At 42.3% G+C, this 19,633-nt stretch overlaps 1 protein-coding gene across 5 annotated transcripts in view; it reads right to left on the reverse strand.

The window, feature by feature from the left end:
- Positions 1-19,633, reverse strand: part of daam2 (dishevelled associated activator of morphogenesis 2) — a 118,597-nt gene that overhangs the window by 85,841 nt on the left and 13,123 nt on the right. The window contains exon 1 of one of the 5 annotated variants that reach the window (XM_088087277.1): positions 6,199-6,479. The exons of the other annotated variants lie outside the window; for them this stretch is intronic. The gene's annotated coding sequence lies outside the window, so the exon portion shown is untranslated. Of the gene's footprint in view, positions 1-6,198; positions 6,480-19,633 lie in introns of those variants that run through there. 5 annotated transcript variants of the gene reach the window in all.

The following is a 19,633-nucleotide window of genomic DNA, read 5'->3' on the forward strand; positions in this document are numbered from 1 at the left end:
ATAGCTCTTTCGGCCTGTGTAATTTTAACTTCCCGTTGCTCTGGAGTCCATGTGTATCTCATCTTCAAGGGGACAGTTATTTTTAGCTATGACAGCATGGTCTCCCTCCAAAACACTTTAGGCCTCTTTGATCAGCACAGCAAACAAATTAAGAACTCATTTCAACTTAATTTCTGGCAGCAAGGTAATATGAAGTAAATGTTTGTTTATAAGTTACATGTGACACTCTCCAAAGGTTTAGGGTGGCTACTGCTAAGGGCCGTTTTTGCTATTTTGCCTACGTGCATCTTCCAAGAAAAGAGCCCAGAATCAGATGATCAGAAACCCACCCTTCCCGTCAGCCCCGACTCTCTTTTTCACCATTCCTCCAAAACTCCCTCATTCCTTTGCTTATGTTCTCCCTCAATCACTTCCTCTTTGCCCTGCAATTAGATAGGGGAAGCTGCATGGATGAGACAGCTGAAAATCTTTTCAGCTGCTGGACTGGGAGCCGTGCCCTCAGACGGTGTCTCCAGGACATAGTCTGGGGCAAGACTGTCTCAGTCACTGACAAAACATGCACCGGGAAACCTCATGGTGAAGTGATACTTTTGAGCACGACAATGGACTTCAAGCGCATAGAGTTTCAAAAGAGTGTCATGCTTCTGGTCACTGTATATAACAAGCTTCAACAATAGCAACAGAACAATGTTAAGGAGGTGGGGTTGAGCCGGTTCCATGGGGCTGTCATACAGTGTAGAGCCAACACTGTGCGAAACATAAGGAAGAAATGAATAAGTCAAAGTACCTCCATTTAAATTGACCACAACCACAATTATTATTAATTACTTTAATAGCTCGTGGTTAATACTGTTGCTTAAATATTTCCAGACTGTCTCCGAGGCAAATGCAATTACATTTGGAAGGAGAGGAATTTTTCATTTTCTTTTGTTTACAAACAGATCTTGTCAGACAGCCAGAAGACGGACAGTGTCATGATATGAAGTTGCCCTAGGTTTGCTCGGTTACTGATCATGTAAGTGAGGTACTCAGATTGTCCCTTCAGGAAAAATGGGAATGGGTGATGACTCCTTTTCTATTCTGTCTACTTTAGTCCATCACTGCCCTAGTGGTTCCAGACGTCAATAATATATTAGAAAGATGCTGGATTCTCATGTCATTCTCATGTCAAATTTTGGTTTGGAAAGTAAATCAGGTTGACAATATTTTAGCTTTTGTTTTCCATATATTACAACTCAATGTCGTTATACTACGTAAAGATAACATTGGCATGAGATATTTAAAGTATGTTGGATTTTGATTACTTATCAACACAAATTAAAACCAAGAAAATATAAACATCATCGTTCATGAGTATCCTACATCAAATCAATGTTGGCATTGGACATTGTCCTGTCAGTGAATTTCGGTCCCCCCCGTCACACCCTAGATTCAACCAAACATCGATGTCTAACGACGTTGGTGAGGCAGCTGGATGGGACCTCAACTGCTAGAAACTGGTAATTTAGCTGTTTAGAGTGTTCATGATGTTCATTTTCGGTCATTCCTTACCCAAACAATCCACTGCGTTTAAACAGTAAGAGGCCAGATCCCCACCGCCTCTACGTGGCAGTCTTTCAATATCACATCATAAACTCTTTAACTGTCAGGTCTTTCACAGCCAGCATTTGAGAATTCTCAGAGGTCTTATTGGCTTCTAGCCTCATTCAAAACAAACATATAAGCACTGTTGGTTTTTACGGGGCCATGAGGCACAGTAACCCACCTCACCCATAAAGAGGAAATGCCTCAACTAAACCACTGGAAAAATAAGAGGAGGGGGGGGGGGTGTTTCCAGTCCTCCAGGGATGTCATTAATAGCTATTTCATTTAGCTTGATTCATTTAAAAAATGACATTTCCTGACATAAGGAACATTCATAATGGCGCAAACCATATGAACTACCAGGGGGTTGTTACAACTGTGCTTTTAGATTGAGTTTTTATGCTTTGATCACAACAAATGTAGCAGCTCCATGCAGCAGTGGCGAGGCCCCAAGTACCCAACCACGCATGGTTGCAGTTTGAAGCAAATTATTATAAACATGTTAAACCCCTTCGTAAAAGCCACGAACCACAGACATGAGTTGCATGAACAAAAGCTGAAATAAGAACCCGTGCAGAAGCAGATGACTTGGATGAAGTTAACAACGAATCAACCTGAGTTTGGAGACATAATTTTTGAAGGCCTAGCAGGACCAAAAAGCCATTCTTGTGAGACACCTGTCAAGACTTTAACATATGTAACTGTATTCAGCGGGTCATCCACATGTTGCACAAGGAAAGTCCACCAGTTGCTTCATGGACTCTAACAATGCAGATGTTAATGTTGGCTCAGGGAGGAGGTCGTACTGTATCAAAGGGAAAGGGGGGGACTAACATCAGAAGCACAGACCCACTGCTGACCCACTTCTCTTCTGGCCAACAGGCACATCTCCGCGAGTTACATCTCTGCTCATCAAATAGACCGGATCACTGGGATAACTATGCTATTAATACTGGGAATGAGAAGAAAGTCGGCCATGCCACATTCCACAGGCCCGACATTCCCACATATTAACAGGGCTCGAAATGAAATCCAATACTTGGCATCCCTTTCCCTCGAACCCCAAAGCGCTACCCTGCCGTGTCAAATAATTTTCTTATTTCATATGGGAGGAATGCCAGAGTCACGAGCTCCCAGTCTAACTAAAGACATGTTATTATACGTGTAGAAAAAAATGGCATGAGTACAAACTCAGATCTGGTTACCACTCTCAAGAGGGAAGGGATGCTGGACTTCCCAGAGAATCCATGTCCTTCAAACACCCCAGAGTCTCATCTTTTTGAAGGGAATGAGCCCTTACCATCAGTACAGTGCACTTATCCAAATTACACAGATGCTTAAGATCCAGGGCCAGCTTCTGGGTGGTTAAAGGGGTAACTTTTGAACTTTCAAACTCAACAAAAACACTGACTCACCATTAGTCATCGATTTGTTTCCATGCTGAATACTACTGGTTAGCTTAGCAGTTCTTAAGGGTTTGTCAGCTGACAGAGTTACAAGGGATAGTTGAGATAGTTAACTGAAAACCTCTATGTCCTCTATGTCATGGGACAAACCTTCAAGCCCCTGATATGTCATCGATATGCTGGCATTTAGATAAATGGACGCAATGAGTGTTGCTAGAAATTGGGAATATGCCATCTTTTGCAGTGGTGATTTCTCTTGCGTTGGCTACAGGCATCCTTTTGTGGCTGTCAGGATGCTCATGATATATCACTACCAGGCAACTAGCAGTGCTCTGTAGGCCAACATTAGCAAACTGTTGTCTTACGTTGCCAGTCTGAACTAATATTGGAAGAGTGGTAACAATTGCTACAACTTTGCTTCTGAACTTAAGTTTAATTTCAGCATCCCTCAATTTCAACACTCATGCCATCAAATGGGGGGAATGTGTCTTAGAAATATTCCAAAATTTGGGACGGTCATGCACAAAACAGCAATAATAAAGTAACTTTAGCTTGCTAGCTAGTTAGCTATCAAAACATTGCCATGCTAACTTAATTTTGTTATGCTTCTTATACAGAAAAGAACCTCAATACACTAAAACAAAATTTAACTATGATAATACAATGCTTATTGTAATGTTTCACCTCTATTACTAAAGAAAAAACAGTTGTACATTTCTGTTGTTTGTGCAGCCATCTTGCCCATGATTTCTCACAGCACTTGGTTTGGACCGTACCCCTGGAAAATCTCTGCTAGGAGGGCCATGTTGCCCTTTCACTCACCCTAACCTAAGACGGGAACACGCAAAACAGAGGGGTAAGGGCTAAGTAACAGGGGCAAGGGGTTTATTGGGATTGGGGTACTCTATATTGTGCATTGTTAAACTGTTAATCTTGCCTGGGTGAGAGGTCAACAGCTGCAGCATAGAGGACAGAGGCTTCTGGGTAATGTCTGGTATGCTCTTCTGGGACAGTTATAGCAATACATGTAGGGACAGCCCCCTGAAGTGACCAGCATTTTTTTTAAATAGCCTGCAGTTATACAGCACTGAATTGAGGCACTGTAAAGAGGAGATATGCTTACACATCATAAGCCCCAGAAAGTGTGTCACTGGCACAAATACAATAGTGCCATTTGACACATACTCACTGTGGGGACTTCCAGTGAAGGAGAGAGAGAGAGAGAGGAACAGGAGACTTACTGCTAAAGTCTCCCTAAGTTTTGTCTACAAGACAACATACCCACGCTGCTGTAAATACAATATGGTGGTGATTCGACCCAAAAGATCAGATAGTTGAATAAAAGCAGCTTTCCAGACCTTTCTTTTTCCTCTCTGCCCCCATCATAATGAGGAGGCCGTTAGCAGCAGGGCTGAAGCAATGAACGGCCGACAGTTGTTCACTAACTCTCTCTCACACTCCCTCTAATCCTAAGAGAGCAGTTCATGCATCCGTAATGGTCGATAAAATATGAAAAGCCCTGAGAGCGCTGACGGCAGCAGAGTGGGTGTGTGTGTGTATGCTACGTGTGAGTCCTCAACTTTCGTTAATGCCCTCCCAACACACTGAATCTTTTAGATGTCACTCAGCTTGCCCCCTGGCACACGTGAGTGTGGGAGGATTTCCAGCCGACTGGAGAGTAAGCCTTTAATGTGGTGGAAATGGATACTATCTTGTTCACAATGCAAAACAACATCAAAGAAAACACACATGGCCTTATGACTGTATAAATGAATTTTGCCTCCGGTTCACTAACCTTCAAATGCAAGCCACTGAAAGGAATAAATTACTTTGAATGTTGCAGGAATAATGTTTATCTTATGCCTTTTCATATAGCAATTATCTCCCAGATCAGCTATTTAAAAGTTCAGCCTCTGGTAAAATGTTCACAAACACTTGGAATGTTTTCCATCCTAAAACCATCGGACTTAGGCAGACCCAAAGTAGGCATCCTTAATCAATTTCACAGGTGGAAATTTGGAGGGCTGGTGCATGAACTTTCATCGCTGCGCTTTCGACACACGCAAAGGATTTACAGCTAAGATGACAGCCTCTCAACTGGGATAGGCAATGCTTCCACACGGGAAAGGAGGCTTCACAATTTCTTTAAATGAGAACCCTGGGAGATTAGGGCAGTGTGCTTATGTTGGTCTGAACTGCCATGGAGTATCAACTTGCCTTGAGGGAAATGTGGAAAGATATAAAAAAAAAAGCAACATCCCGAGGAAAAGCAGGCTGCATTTAGAGCTAAGTGGAAGTCTTGCTCGCCTGGTTCCATATTGGGTTTAGTTGTTGCTGGGAGGAGATGTACAGCATATATGGAATGTCTGGCTGCCAGGCCACTACTTACACCAACGGGCTGACTGTGTGATTGATGAACGTGTGATCGGCCCACGTCTAGGACCCGAAATAGGCCTGGACCCATTACATATGACACTGTCCCATCCTCCCTCAATTCCTGGAATGCCAAACATTTCCTTGAATGAAGCAAGGACTAAGTCCAAGACAACGTTTTCGTTTCAACCACACATGGATATTAATCTCTTTTAACTCACTCCCCCAACACTCAATAATGCCGAACCCCATCCATCCCTGAAATCAGACATTTTCCAATGAAAATGAAACTCCAAACAATCTCAGCTAAAACTGAATCCAAGACCAGCACAGATATGCCAAAATCTGTGCTCATATAATGCACCAGCACACATGGGGGCAAAGCAAGGCGTGCTGTCAGCACCGCCGGAGAAGGAGCCCAAACATCAAGACCACGCACATTTCACAACCCAGCTTTTGCTGCTGTTTATGACCTATAAAGCCACCGTAGTAAAGAAAAAAAGTACTGTAAAATACTGCCTTTCTCTCCAATCACAACAACACAAAAATGGAGAAACTTTATCGTCTTAGTGGGATTAGTAGCGCTTGTTGCCCACCAGCCTCATTCTTGCTCAGCTTTCTACTCAGCCTAATGTTTATTTTATTGGCTGCAGTAGTCTGTGTTTTCCTGGCTGGATTGAGCAGCGGGATGCAGTGCATTGGCAAACTTGGGTTTAAACATCTGTAGCCTGTCATGTGTGCAGTCTCCTACTGAGTGAACGACACTACCGTGTAGCTATCAGTCACAAGGAAGGTTCACGAGTATCAATATCAAGATCAAGTATCTCCCACTTACCCACTTCAGACGGGCTGCCCTAAGAGATGGATTGTCCCTGTGTCACGTCACTTGAAATGGAAAATAAAGACCCTTTCAACAAAGCAAGGTTACAAGAGAGTTTTAAAGCATTCCTGCAGCCTTTGGATTTAGATCCCTCTGTTTGCCCTTTGGAGTTTCATTGCTGAATTCCATGCCTTTGCCGAGTCTGACTATGTTTCCCATCCGAAGCTGCTACGTTTTGCCTGCTTCCCCTCTCTGAGCTTCTGAGCCGAGCTCTGGATTTCAGCTGACTGTGCTGGGAGCTGAGCTGTTGACATTGTCCCCGCTCTCTCTCCCCCTCCCTCTCTTGCTCCCTCTCCCTCTCTTGCTCTCCGTCTTTAGATCACTCGCTCCACTTCCCCTCCCCTTCTGAATTCCAGCTCCAGTGTATGACAGCATCTATGTGGTTGTCAGCGAGAAGGTGATGAATTTGCTGTAAATATAAATGGATTTATGTACAGTATGCATGCGTTTGCCTGCTATTTGAGGTCAAAAGAGAAGGCAAGATGAAAGGAAATGACCCTTGGCGCCCAGCGCTTCCCACCCCTGCCCGCAATTCCAACTCCACCCAGTGCGTTCCCTTATTGAGCAGGCCGGGGATGGGGGGATATATCACACAACGCCCAAAGGAAACCCCTTTTCCTGTCCCGTCTTCTCATCGCCAACATGAATAAAAGCACATGCACACACAGTGACATGCCAAATATGCGATTCTCCGCTAGGAATTACCCCCGTGACACACACAGGAAAGGCTTTCCTTGAGGTCCAATCAGTGAAAAGAAGGTGAGACAGGATGCTTGATTGTGCAAAGCTCTGTTGACGTTGTCAAGTTCACACCATTAGCTCAGCCAAATGTAATGCATGGAGGGGGGGGATCAGCTGGAGGGCCACGCCACAGACGGTTCTGTGAAGTGGAGTTCAAGTATGTTACTGTGATAATACGAGGGGTCGGCGAGTGCAAACATTAGCGTCACTCAACTCAAGACTCCCCAAGACTCCCCTTACACTGGCCAGGACACAGACACCACCCCTGACCCCACGTAGTCCCAATCAGAATATGTCAGCCAAGTGGAGCGGTGAGAGGTTTCACTCCTCGCTCAAAGAGCTGTTTGTTTACCCCCACTATCCCTCTCAAAACCAAGAAATGTGCAAACTCCACTGCAGAGCTGGCAGCGGCCGTTTTTTTGGCAGAAAAATACACAGATGCATTTTGGGGTTGGCCATGCCTCAAACTCCTGGTGTGAGCAGTACCAGAGTGAAAGTAGATTAAGAGACAAGGAAATGCTCCAAATAAAAATCTGCTTTGCGCTCCATGACATGTATTTATTAGGCCCTTATTTATTGTATGTGTGCCTCATATTTTTTGGGTTTGTGTCATCTTTTTTCACATTTTTAATACTTGAACTATTTCGGAAGTTGCACTTTTAAATCTTGTTGTACAAACACATTAAAGGCTTTCTATTTGTTTTTCATCCAATATCCCTCCACTTGCACTCCCTTCTCATTCATGCTCCATTCCCATTCTCTTATCCCAATTAACTAAGACAATCAGCAAAGTGAAAAAAGACCAGTGTTGTACTTGTAGTGTGTAGAGTGTATTACCAGGAAGATGGGCAGGTTACAGAGTAGGACATGGGTAAGCTATCCTACAAATTTCAATGGCTTTTTTGGCTGATTGGTGAGTATACTGTAAAACGGCAAGAAAAATAGGTGGGTAAAGGCTACCTCATGTACCTGCGTACCCTCTATTACACCACTTAAAAGATCTCAAATTAAGGTGTAACATTTCAAGTACCATGTAACCAACATTAGGAAGCAACTGAACTTATGAATTCCAAGACTTGTCAGCTATTCTCTGTGTCTAGAAAAGTGTGTACCCATCAATCATCATGACCTTAAGACACCATTGACAGCCTCCTGACCCAAAACTGACGAATCAATACACTTCCATGACATCTCTAGATGCCACACATTCTTACCTTTACTGCTGAACACTTTGAAGACAAGGGTCAAATGTGAATTGATTTCATACTGAGTGATCTTATCTTCTTCCAGACTGCTTGTCTGTTCGCAGGTTGTCCGAGGTGACGGCTTGTCTGGTGGCGATCAATACTAGGACATCAATTCCAGCCTTGCTTATATAATGTGCATAGAGATAAAGAGCTGCTGGCCAGACTTTGGGAAAGGACTGTAACCTAAAGGGCAATATCAAACTACCTTGGGTATCGGAAGAAAGGTATTGTAGTGGTGCTCCTTTCTTTTCTTTGATGGTTTGACTTGGGGCTAGACTGATACATTTAGCCGCTATGGCACCGCACTGTGAAAATGCTTTGGGCAATCAATAGTTGCAAAGAAAGAACATTTGCTTTCACAGTTGGTATCTGCTACACAACATAATAGACAAAAATACCATTGCACATTAATAAAAAAGATAAATGTGTCGCATAGCCTATAAAGTAGGATCAAAATGCATACATTGACCATCATCTATCCTTGATGAAACAGTTGAATTTGCATTTGCGCAATATGGAGTCATTGATATGCGAAAGAGAGGAGAAAGGGGGAGTCATAATACCATTTGTCATCTTTCTCAAGGGACAGAAGACAGACGACACCAAGCTGCTGGCAGTAATGCCTGGGTGCATTCCTGAGCATACCCTGGGGACGCATCCATTAACCCGGCTCTCGGACAGATCCAGCTTATCTCCATGATGTCCACTTTGCGTACCGCCTCTCTCCTCCTCTCTCTGTGCAGCATCACAGTGAGGTTCACATCACTTCTGCTCCCTCTCTGGGGTAATAACTAAATCCCAAAAGCAAGGAAAGAAACCCTGAGGAATAGGCTAAGCTCACGCTCCAGCCTAGCTAAGTGCACTCAGCTAGCCCTGTATCATCCATCACAGCCTGGTAAATTACATCGGCTAATTGACGCAAATGGAGTGGGCAAGGCATGCTCGCGATAAACATTATGCCCCCTTTAAAAAAGAGGTGGGGATCCACTAAGCCTCACTGGTCCATCTGTTCTTTTCTTTTTTGAGTGTATGTTTGTTTTCACTTGTCTTTGAAAGCATGCATTCTGCAGAAAGAAAGAAAATAAGAGGTTGCATGCTGATCTGCAACTCCACATTGTCACTCTGTGTGCCAGGGAGAAGACCGCAGATTGTGGCCTCTAGAAACTTGGTTTCGGTGAACTCGCACTGCCCCCTGTGTAATTCCTTTAAACGCAAGTGAGGTTGGTGTTTACCCAGAGTAAATCACACTGGAAGGCAAGTGTCATGACTGATAAACTGGTTGCAGAGTATGTTGAGCGAGACGGACACCTCAGGTAGGGGGCTTTCCTCTTCGAAAGATCTGTGAGCGGTGAAATGAGAGAGTTCCAGACAACCCATCAGTCACTTGTCGGTCAGTTGGGTGCATCTTGCTGAGCTGCTCTCTAAACCGTCCTCTGAGTAAGGCTCCGCTGAGTCTTCCAGGCAGCGATCTTTCACAAACAAAAATTCCCCGCTGTAGTGCAAGAAACAATCACTGTCTGGCTAACAAGTGCTAGATTTAGTCAGGGGGAGCAGTAAAAAAGGAACTTGGCACCTGGTGGAGAGTTGGACAAAAGGTGCATGGAATATTGGACAAGAAGAAGTGGGTCACCCAAGGTGGTCTCTTCCAGGCTCATAAACCACCCTTTCTCTTTTAGAACTCTCATATGCACAAGCAGTCAAACTTGATAACGGGCGAAGAAGCAGCTACAGGAGAGCCCGTAAAGAGTTTCAAACTGCAGACAGCATCTGAAGCACTTTTTCCACAGTTGTCACTGAGGAGAAGTGGCAAGATTCCTCCTCCTCCAAACCAGCGGCTGCCAGAGCTAACATGGCAAACAGTCATGTTTTACGACGTGTTGTTCCTTAATGTATTATTTAGGGTTTCTTTTGACCAGGCAGCTCTCATTTAAGTTTGTTTTGTTTAAGCGAGGAATTCCTTGTGACAGCACTTTGCACACAACCATTTCTTTCACGCCCGCACAGAGATAAATTGCCAGTGAGAAAAATACCACCGCTGCACAAAGCCTGAACTCTTGACAGCATAAACACGAGGGCACATTTTTATACACGGTCTAATTGTATGTTAGCCATAAATCATGACAGTGGGGAACACTACACTATCCATCTTTGAAAAGCCTCTGTAGAAAAGTAGCCTAATGACAGTAAAGCCATAAACCATAAATCTAATTGTACTCACTATGTTCATATGGTGACATTCTTCGCAGCCTTTATATTTACACACCTCCTGTATAAATTCTTACTTTCTGCTGCTAAGATGCACTCATACCTTAACTCCTCTTGTGCATAACAAATTCATGACGATCCTACGGTGGCCCTGAGGGGCATACTGACATTTAAAAAAACACATTTCAGTAAACAAATAACATATCCAAAAACACAACCCCATTTAAGAAAACATAACATTTCACAAAACAAAAACTGTATTCCAGAAAACAAAACATAACATTTCACGAAACATGACATTTCACAAAGGACAGTGATGCTGTGTTTTTTGTGAAACGTCATGGTCTCCGAAATGTTGTATTTTGTAAAATGTTTCTAAAATGTTACTGTGTTTTTTGTAATGTCGTGTTTTCTGAAATGCTGCTTTGTATTGTGAAATGTTTTGTTTTTTAAAATGTTGCCGGTTGGTGAAATGTCATTGTGTTTTGACCCTCAGGGCCACTGTACATCTTACCGTCTCTTACCAGTCTTAATTGGGAGTAAACAAGCATTTCAACATGATTACCACTCATTTGTACTGAGAGCTGAGTGCTTTTTGGGTGTTTTGCAAAAGTACCGGGCATCTGAATGGCTCTTTTGTCCAGGAGGCAGACTGGGCAGGGTCAGAGGTCACTCAACTGCCTGCTCCCACAGTACCTCTGCTGTCTGCCTGGATGTGCGCCAGCTAAATGCTGTCATGTTTGGACAATAGTCCAGCTTTCCGCTGACTGACTCATGACAGCTTCATCATGTTAACCGATGATGTAATGCCTTGATCTTTGGCATAAAGGCCATCATTATTAAGACTAAGAAAAATGTCAGAATTATACTATCTTATACTGCAACCATTCTGACATGATGCACAGTTTTTACTATGACAGAAGGCACCTTCAGGTCGTAGAAATAAAAAACACAGAGTACAAAGACCCCACATGAAAACCACAGTTTCATTCAACTACATTACTTCTTATAGCTTATAGCTCATTTTCGGACCACAATGAATCCAGGTGTGTGAACTGTAAAAGGGAGAATAGAGACTGACACTGAATAGTAATGGGAAAAAAGACTGATGGTAAAACTGAAAGGAAAGGGCCTTGCTCTTTTCCAGATGCTTCCATTCAGAGCAAGGTTTATGTATTCCAGTTGCTATTATATTGGCAATATGGGGACTTCTCTGCACAGAGTGCAACTTCAGCTGTACGACTGACATTACAATTTACTGCCATTTCTTATCCCGCCATTCAAGAGAGAAAGCTCAAAGCACAGATATTTTCAAGAGAGACGTTTCAGAATGACTTCCTTCTTTGCTGACCACAAACTGAACCCAACACTAAGTCCGCCATCTGAGCTTTTCCAGGTGCAAGAACGTCCCTTCTTGAAATCCATTCAAAACAATGTAAATCAAGGCTTTTACGTCCCTCAGAAGGATTGGACATGTCCATGTATGGTTGGTTGAGTTGTCTGGGAAGTGCAAATACAACTGTAGTCTAATTCTAAACAATGCATTCACAAGGGGTACCCCGACTCTGTTGGATTGTCACGCCACACACGCAGACACACACACAGACACATGCACACACACACACGCACAGACACACACAGTCATGGTTGTCACTATTTCCATGAAAACATCTGGGAGTCATCTGCTCTGCTAAAGACGGCCCCCTGTGAACAGGTGCGTGTCTACGTCCATGACCTTACGCTCTTGTTCTTGACCCATGACCTCTTGTTATGGGTGGAGAACTCTTTGAACCTGGACATATACAGTTCTCTGTGAAAAGCCAAGGTCACGTTACCTTAAAACTAGGGCGCCAGTGACTGGAGCATATTTGTTGTTCACCACTGCCGAAATTACAAGTCAGAGCTTTAAACAAACAGGCTTTGCCCAGGAGAGCTTTGAGGATTAGCTAATGTCATGATGCGCAGAAATAAGCAAAGTCAACAAAACACAGTTGTAATTATACATTTTCATTATGCTGTAACAGCAAAAGCAACAACTGACCAAACCTTTGAGGCTACTATCACAAAAAACTCTTTCTATCCCCTCTCAAAAGATTTTATCACAAACCAGAGGAAGTGGAATGCCTAAAAATAGCCCACCAATTTTATTCTGAAACCCTTTCGTCTGGCTTGACCATAATGGGTCCAACCAACCCGGCTGAACCCACAGTTTACTCTGAGCGACGCTGCTGAAAATAAATGACAAACTCCCATTTTTTGACCATTTTTTTAAGTTCCTCTCTATCTCTTTCCTAATGGATATAATGCTTAAAGTGATGGCCTTGCTGGGTGCTGCATCGCACTGAAAGTATCTTATGAGCGCTCCCGAGATGACAGAGTAATAACAAACACTTCCTGTTTATCTCTGCAGTAGGTCAGAGCAGTCTGTTCTGAGCTTCTGTTCATTTCAACACAGATCCAGTTATTATCACGCCTTACTTTCGAAGGAAACAAGCATCTTTAATGATAAAACCACAAAATCCCATCCAGAACAGAAGACCTTTAGCAACATCTCAATGAGATCTCAAAAACACTGCCCCCCCCCAAAAAAAATCAAGCAAATTAAAAGGATTTCACCAACAACAATGCAATTAACGTATGTAAAAAAAACAAAAAAAACGTCAAATAGCAGTCGACCTTCAACCCCTCCGCATCACTCAAGCACACGTGCCTCATGTTCCATCACACCACACAGAGAGTTTGTCTGTCCAGCTGCCTTTTATATGGTGGGAAGGGTCGGACTTGTTATTACAATGATTTACGACCCCCTTAAGCTTAGGAGTCCGTTGCCACATCCTGTTCCCCAGCTGAGAAGGGGCTCCCTAAAAGTTACTCAGCAGTGTTGCCAGCAGCTATATGTCGGACTGTCACATGTATCATGCTCTTGTCCGCTGGGTCACCACGTTCTTCCAGTGGTTGAAGAGAACATACCGAGGAAAAAGGTCCTTGATTTGTTTCAGGACTGTGTCGGGACTTTGCCGCTGCTTTGGCTGATAAGCAGCACTCGGCCCTGTCTGCAGGAAGCTATCAGGTACACACACCAGAGATTACACTCAAGCTGAGGTGATAAGAAGCCAATCTTAATTTGTCACTCCATTCCCTCCTGTCTGTGTCACAAAGAGATATCACAGCTGCAGAATAATCAACCACAACTGCCACTGTGCGACGCTGCTTAACTGTGCACGTAGATACAAAGAAACAGGATAATTCTGGTTTAATACAACTTGAATCATATTTGAGTAGTTTTGGTAAGAGATGTCCTAAGGCCATTTCGTCCTTTCCAATTCCAATTCCAATACCTAAACTGGCTTATCAGTCAATACCAAGTACAGATCCGATATCATTGTGTTAAATAACAGCTGTATACCAATAATCCTGTATGGATGTGCTGTTTGGCTTGACTAAATTCCCATTTAGAGAATGAATACCATTGTAATTATCAGATTTCTGACAGTTTGCATTTGGCTCATGTTACACTATTTACTTAAAATCAGTTCCTCTTCACTTCTCTGAAACAGCTGTTGCCAGTGGCTGCAGAGAACAACTTGCTAGACTACTGTTTCTGAGTGGCGAAAAGGAATATATAGGTGTGAAACTACTTAATTAGTTAATTTTTAAAATCAGTATCAGTGCATAGACTTGTACACACTTGCTGATATTCAGTCCAGTATTTTAGGCAGAATTTGGGCATTTCAGTAAATCAGACAGGTTCTAAACAAACCCACAGGTTAGCCAAAACCATTTGTTGTAAAGACCCATCAAAGTTTCGTTTGGGTGTGCAAATAGGGAGTCTTTTGACATTACAAGGTGCATTCATAATGGCATTTACTTGCGGTAAAGTGATTGAAATAATGTGGCTAAATTGCCTAAAGGGTTGTCTTGGAACTACTTGTCTAATAATCTGACGGCTCATATTTCTTGCCCTGTCGCACTTTATTTTGGCAATACTGCCACATTTCCAGATCTCAGCAATTATTTTTTTATTCAATAAAATGTTATTTTGTCTGATAGAAATTCTGGGCAAAACTTAGGGCTGGGTGATATGGAGAAAATCAAATATCACAATATTTTTTAAGAAATATCTCGATATTGATATTGGGATGATATTTGGGGTCGACAAGATATTTACACAATGAAAGTTTTGATAAATGATCACATCAATGAACAGCTATAACAGTTGGGTAGAAAATTTAAGAAAATGACATCACACTGTAATGCAGCCTTTAAAACCAGGGAAAAACAACACTTATGATATAGAGATATCTAAGACAATATCTAGTCTCACTTCAAATTAATAAAATATCAGTATATTTCACTACACTACCAAAACTATGAAAACAAACCCATGTTTTAATAAACTGCTATTATCCTTCAAGCTGAATACGAGCTGAAATTTCGACACCAAGTGTAGTTTGAAGGTGTGTGAGTGTGTCTACTTTGTGTGAGAGATTGAATGAATGAGTTGGTGTTAGTTTGGGAGCGCACATATGTATCGTCTCAGTGCCGTGTGTGCACGAGACACAATGTAAATACATATAGCACCATGCTGCGCTGAGGGGTTTTGGGGGGCCGCGGAGGTGGAGGGGAGCGCTGTTGAGGGGGCCCATTGTGCGCCGATTACCCGCAAGAGGGGTGAATGGTGGTGTTGATTAAAGCCAGCTGAGCCCGGGGCAGGCTCCTGGCGAAACAGACGCACGCCTAGCACCACGTGCCCCTGAAATCCATCTGGCCTCTCAATGACAAGCCAGTCCTGTCCTGCACGCTTGTTCATTTTCTGCTGCTGCTAAAAGTGTACACAAACACACACCCACACACCCACAATGCTTGTGAAATCAAGCCAAACAAGACTCGCTCTGCATGAGAATGCAGGGTTAGTGATTTAGTGCTCATCAGGTGGAATCTGAGAACTTTACTCTGTAAAACACATAACAGGTTTGTGTTGCTACACTACATGATGAGGACTTTTCAGCTGATTACATTTATGCCTGAAGCTCATCCTAGTTTAATAACCGCGGTCCTGCATAGCATCCAATGAGCAAGATCGAAGCCAAAACTAAAGCCATCATTTTGTCGCTATACACTGTATTTATTTAAATGCACTGCAGATGTTTCCTTACTCATGCTGTAAAAAATGCATAGCCCTGCAGAGATGTGTGTGCAGGTTCTAAGTGAAGAAATGTTGTCACACTCTGAGCATGTGTCCACAGGATGAAAACCTGCTCCAAAAGAGAAAAAAAACCTTGACCCCCGTAGTACAAATCTGGGTTAATCACATCTGCTCTGGCGGCGCACAATCAACACACATTGTTCCTATTACATGCTATTTAAGTTAAATGGTCAGGTTGGGCCTCGAGTCGTTGTCCCATTGCACGCAGCAACAAAAATGTGGGTCAGCATTTTTTTCCCCCGCAGCTTTTCCTCTCCCTGCATCTTAGTTTCCTTCGTAGAACAATGAGTCTGCTTTTTTATTTTCCCTCCTGAGACAGTAGGACTTAGTGAAAACTGGCATCATTATTACCACAAAAGTCACTGTGGTGCACAGACAGTTAACACTCCTGCCCTCTGCAACACAGGGCGTGATACGAAATGGAACTCAGTGACCTTGTTTCACAACTTCACCTTTCTCTTTTAACCACAGCTCCAAGCAGCCATTTCAATAATCATGAGCATTGATTGTTGACGCTGGGATGAGAGGAAAGGGAGAGCAGATCGATGGGAGAACTCAATGCTCTCGACTGCCTCTTTTTTTGAGTGGCACTGTTCCTTCGGGGAGCCAGAATGACTTACTCAGCTTCGGCCTGGTGCTCTAGGAAGCCAATCCAAGCTGGAAAGGTGTCGGCAAGTGTTCATTCAAAGCAGAATACCACGGCTAAGAACACAACACAGTAAAAGTACTGACAATTGATATAGCATTACATTTGACGTTTTTTTTTAAGTAGAAGTGGATTCTTTGAAAAAAAAAAAAAGGAAGAGAAGATAAGTCTGGGAAATGTATTGCACACCGCTGACCAGTGGCCAAAAGCATGAGACAGATTTATGATCAGCATCTGTTTTAATGCTTTGTCATCTAAGTGAGTTTGTGTGTGTGTGTGTGTGTGTGTGTGTGTGTGTGTGTGTGTGTGTGTGTGTGTGTGTGTGTGTGTGTATGTGTGTTTGAATGTACGCGACAAATGAATCTCAGCAGGGCTTCTTCCCTCCATTCAGTTTCACGGGCCAGAGCAGCAGGCCTCTGATCAGCAGATCCCCTTCCTCTTCCTCGAGCTCTTGGATGGAATGTCAGGAAGGCAAGGTAATGACGGGCAAGGGTGTGTGAGAGTTCATTCAACTGAGTTTATCCAGAGTGTGTTGGGATGCAACTAACAAATATTTTGATTGAAAATGAAAGTGGATGTGCTCTCTGTTCACAGAACTTGTCCTTATTGTCTACGCCTAGGGTTTGTACAGAGTTTGGCAAAAGAGCCTTTCAGTATGCAGCTCCATGTATGTGGAATCTTCTGCAGAAGGACTTTAAACTGAAATTTAAGCTGCGCTCATCGGCTCCTCGAGGCCGTTTCAAAGCTCTGCTGCTGGACTTTTGTATGTCATGTTCTACATGCCAATGTCAGAGTGTATCTTAGCTTGTCTTTTAATTGTCTTGTTTTTTGTGGTTATATTAACATACTTTTTGGTCTTTCCTTGTTGTAACTTTATTGTGCGTTCTTTCTGTATTTGATATTGTTGTTTTGAAGTTGTGTTCTGTCTGTAACTTCTGTCACTGCCTATCTTGGCCAGGATACTCTTTAAAAAAAGAGATGTTTTTAATCTCAAGAGATTTAGGGGTTAAAAAAAGTTTTAATGAATAAAAAATTGATTTAAAAAGTCGAATAAGTAGTTGATTGTTTTCATGATTGACTGATTGATTGATTAGGTTTTTGGGCTAAGAAATATCAGAAAATGGTAAACTACAATTACCACCTGGAGGCTATGTGCCTCTGCAAACCTATGAAGTTGCACTTACAGTTTACATCCATGTCTGTGAAAACATAGACATTTCACACTTCACACTGTACACACAAACACACACACACACCGACAGCACAGAAGATCTAAACAATCAGAACATTTTCAAGGTGACACCAAACATTAGTGTTACCAATTCAGTATCTGACCAAATGTGTCCCCTTCTGTTATGAGTTATGATGTTGAGAAATGGCCAGATAAGGGTTTTTGCAGTAGAATGTCACAGTGAAGCTGACCTTTGGCCTTCTGGATTTAAAATGTCATCACTTTATAATGATATCCAATAAGACATGTTCTGAAGATATTGCATTGAGAGAATGAGACAGATGTAAGGCCATAGTAACCAACTATCAGTTCATTGTTGAGTCCAAGTGAACATTTGTGCCAAATTTGAGAAGAGAATTTCCCTCAAGGTGCTCTTGAGATCCCACAAGAATAAGATGGATGCAAGGTCACAGTGACCTTGACTATCAGTTTCATCCATGAAGCGAGGTGAACGTTGGTGCCAAATTGGAAAAACCATTGACTTATGACCACCAAAATCTAATCACTTCATCATTAAGTCCAAGTAAACAAAGTGCCAAAGTCCCTCAAGCTGTTCTTGAGATATCGTGTTCACAAAAATGAAGCAGACGGACAACCTGCAATGTCTCTGCGTTGCAATATCTGCTGCCAGAGACATTATGTTTTCAGGTTGTCCAAATGATGATTAGTTTTTTTGCCAAAGCCAAAAAATTATGTCCATCAGATATTTTATTTTGTCCACAATCCCCATCAAATTAGTTGGCGATTAATTTCATAGGTGACAAAAAAATCAATTAATCATTGCACCTTTTAGAGTATACATGTGTTGCAAGTGAAGGATGTGTGCTCAGCAGTTAACCTAATCTTATGTTGCATGACAGCACAAGAATCCTTTTTTTTTTTTTTTCACAATCCATATCTCCCTTGCTTCCTTTTAATTTTTTTCCCCATACTTGCAGAGGAGCGTGGGTTGTCTGGACCTCATAGACTGTGTTTATCTCTTGCTTAAAAGCTGGAAAATAAAGGACTGGATAGAAAAATTAGGCTCCCGTTTGCTCATGTGGCTCCTGCTCCCTACTGAGGACTGCGGGAGCACCATCCGAGGGGGTGAGAGATAAAGAATGCACGAGATTTCCTGCCTCGCGGCGCTGCGTTCCCCAAACATCACCCCGGTTTATGTACTGTGGCCCGTCGTCACGGCAACCTGGCAGCGACTCGGCGCAAGAGCAGTGTCGATCCAAGGAAGGGGAAGAGTGAGAAAGGGAAGGCGGTTACAGAAACAGACTTGAACTAATTCTCAAAGTAAGATAGTCCAGATGAGTTTCCATGAAATATATTAAATATCCTCCAGCTTTAATCTTTGAGCTTGGAGTATGTACATCACATTACTGTACTGCAGACTGTTTACAACCATGGAAATCATTGGTAGTTAGGCAAGTGCCTTTGGATTGACTTAACAGGAGGTCCAAAGCACATGCGCCCACCTCACTCAAGTCCACTGGAAAATCTCATTTAATTCTCATTGACTAATTGGATTTGAGTCATTATTCCAGCAATATTTCATCAAGGCCTTTAAGATGATAAACTAAGCTCAATTTCTGTCCAATATGTCACTCCCCTCTGGCTCCTGGCAGCCCATAACCACTTGAGTTTAAGCAGTATAAAAAAATAAAAATCACATCCAGCGGTGGAATATAACTAAGTACATTTACTCAAGTACTGTACTGTAAGTATAAATTTGAGGCACTTGTAATTCATATGAGTATTTTCTTTTCATGCCACTTTATACTTTTCCATCACTAAATTTCAGTGGGAAACACTACTTTTTACTTCACAACAATGCTCTGACAGCTTTAGTTGCCATTTAATTTTTAAATATTTTAATAAACATCTAAGTCTTTTTCTAATTATTTAATGTATTTATTCATTTATTCTTATTAATTCTGGGTTATTTTTTGATATTTTTCTGCACTGGGTGCTTTGACTTTCAATACTTTGACTGCATTTTTCTGATAATACCTACTTACTTTTACTAAAGTAACATTAAACTTGTAAAAGAGTATTTTCACAGGGTGATATTTGTAATTTTACTTAAGTAAAGAAACTGCATACTTCTTCCACCACTGATCACAATC

Source organism: Plectropomus leopardus, chromosome 14 (assembly GCF_026936395.1).
Source record: "Plectropomus leopardus strain MGB_pleo_1.0 chromosome 14, ASM2693639v1, whole genome shotgun sequence".
Taxonomy (NCBI): domain Eukaryota; kingdom Metazoa; phylum Chordata; class Actinopteri; order Perciformes; family Serranidae; genus Plectropomus; species Plectropomus leopardus.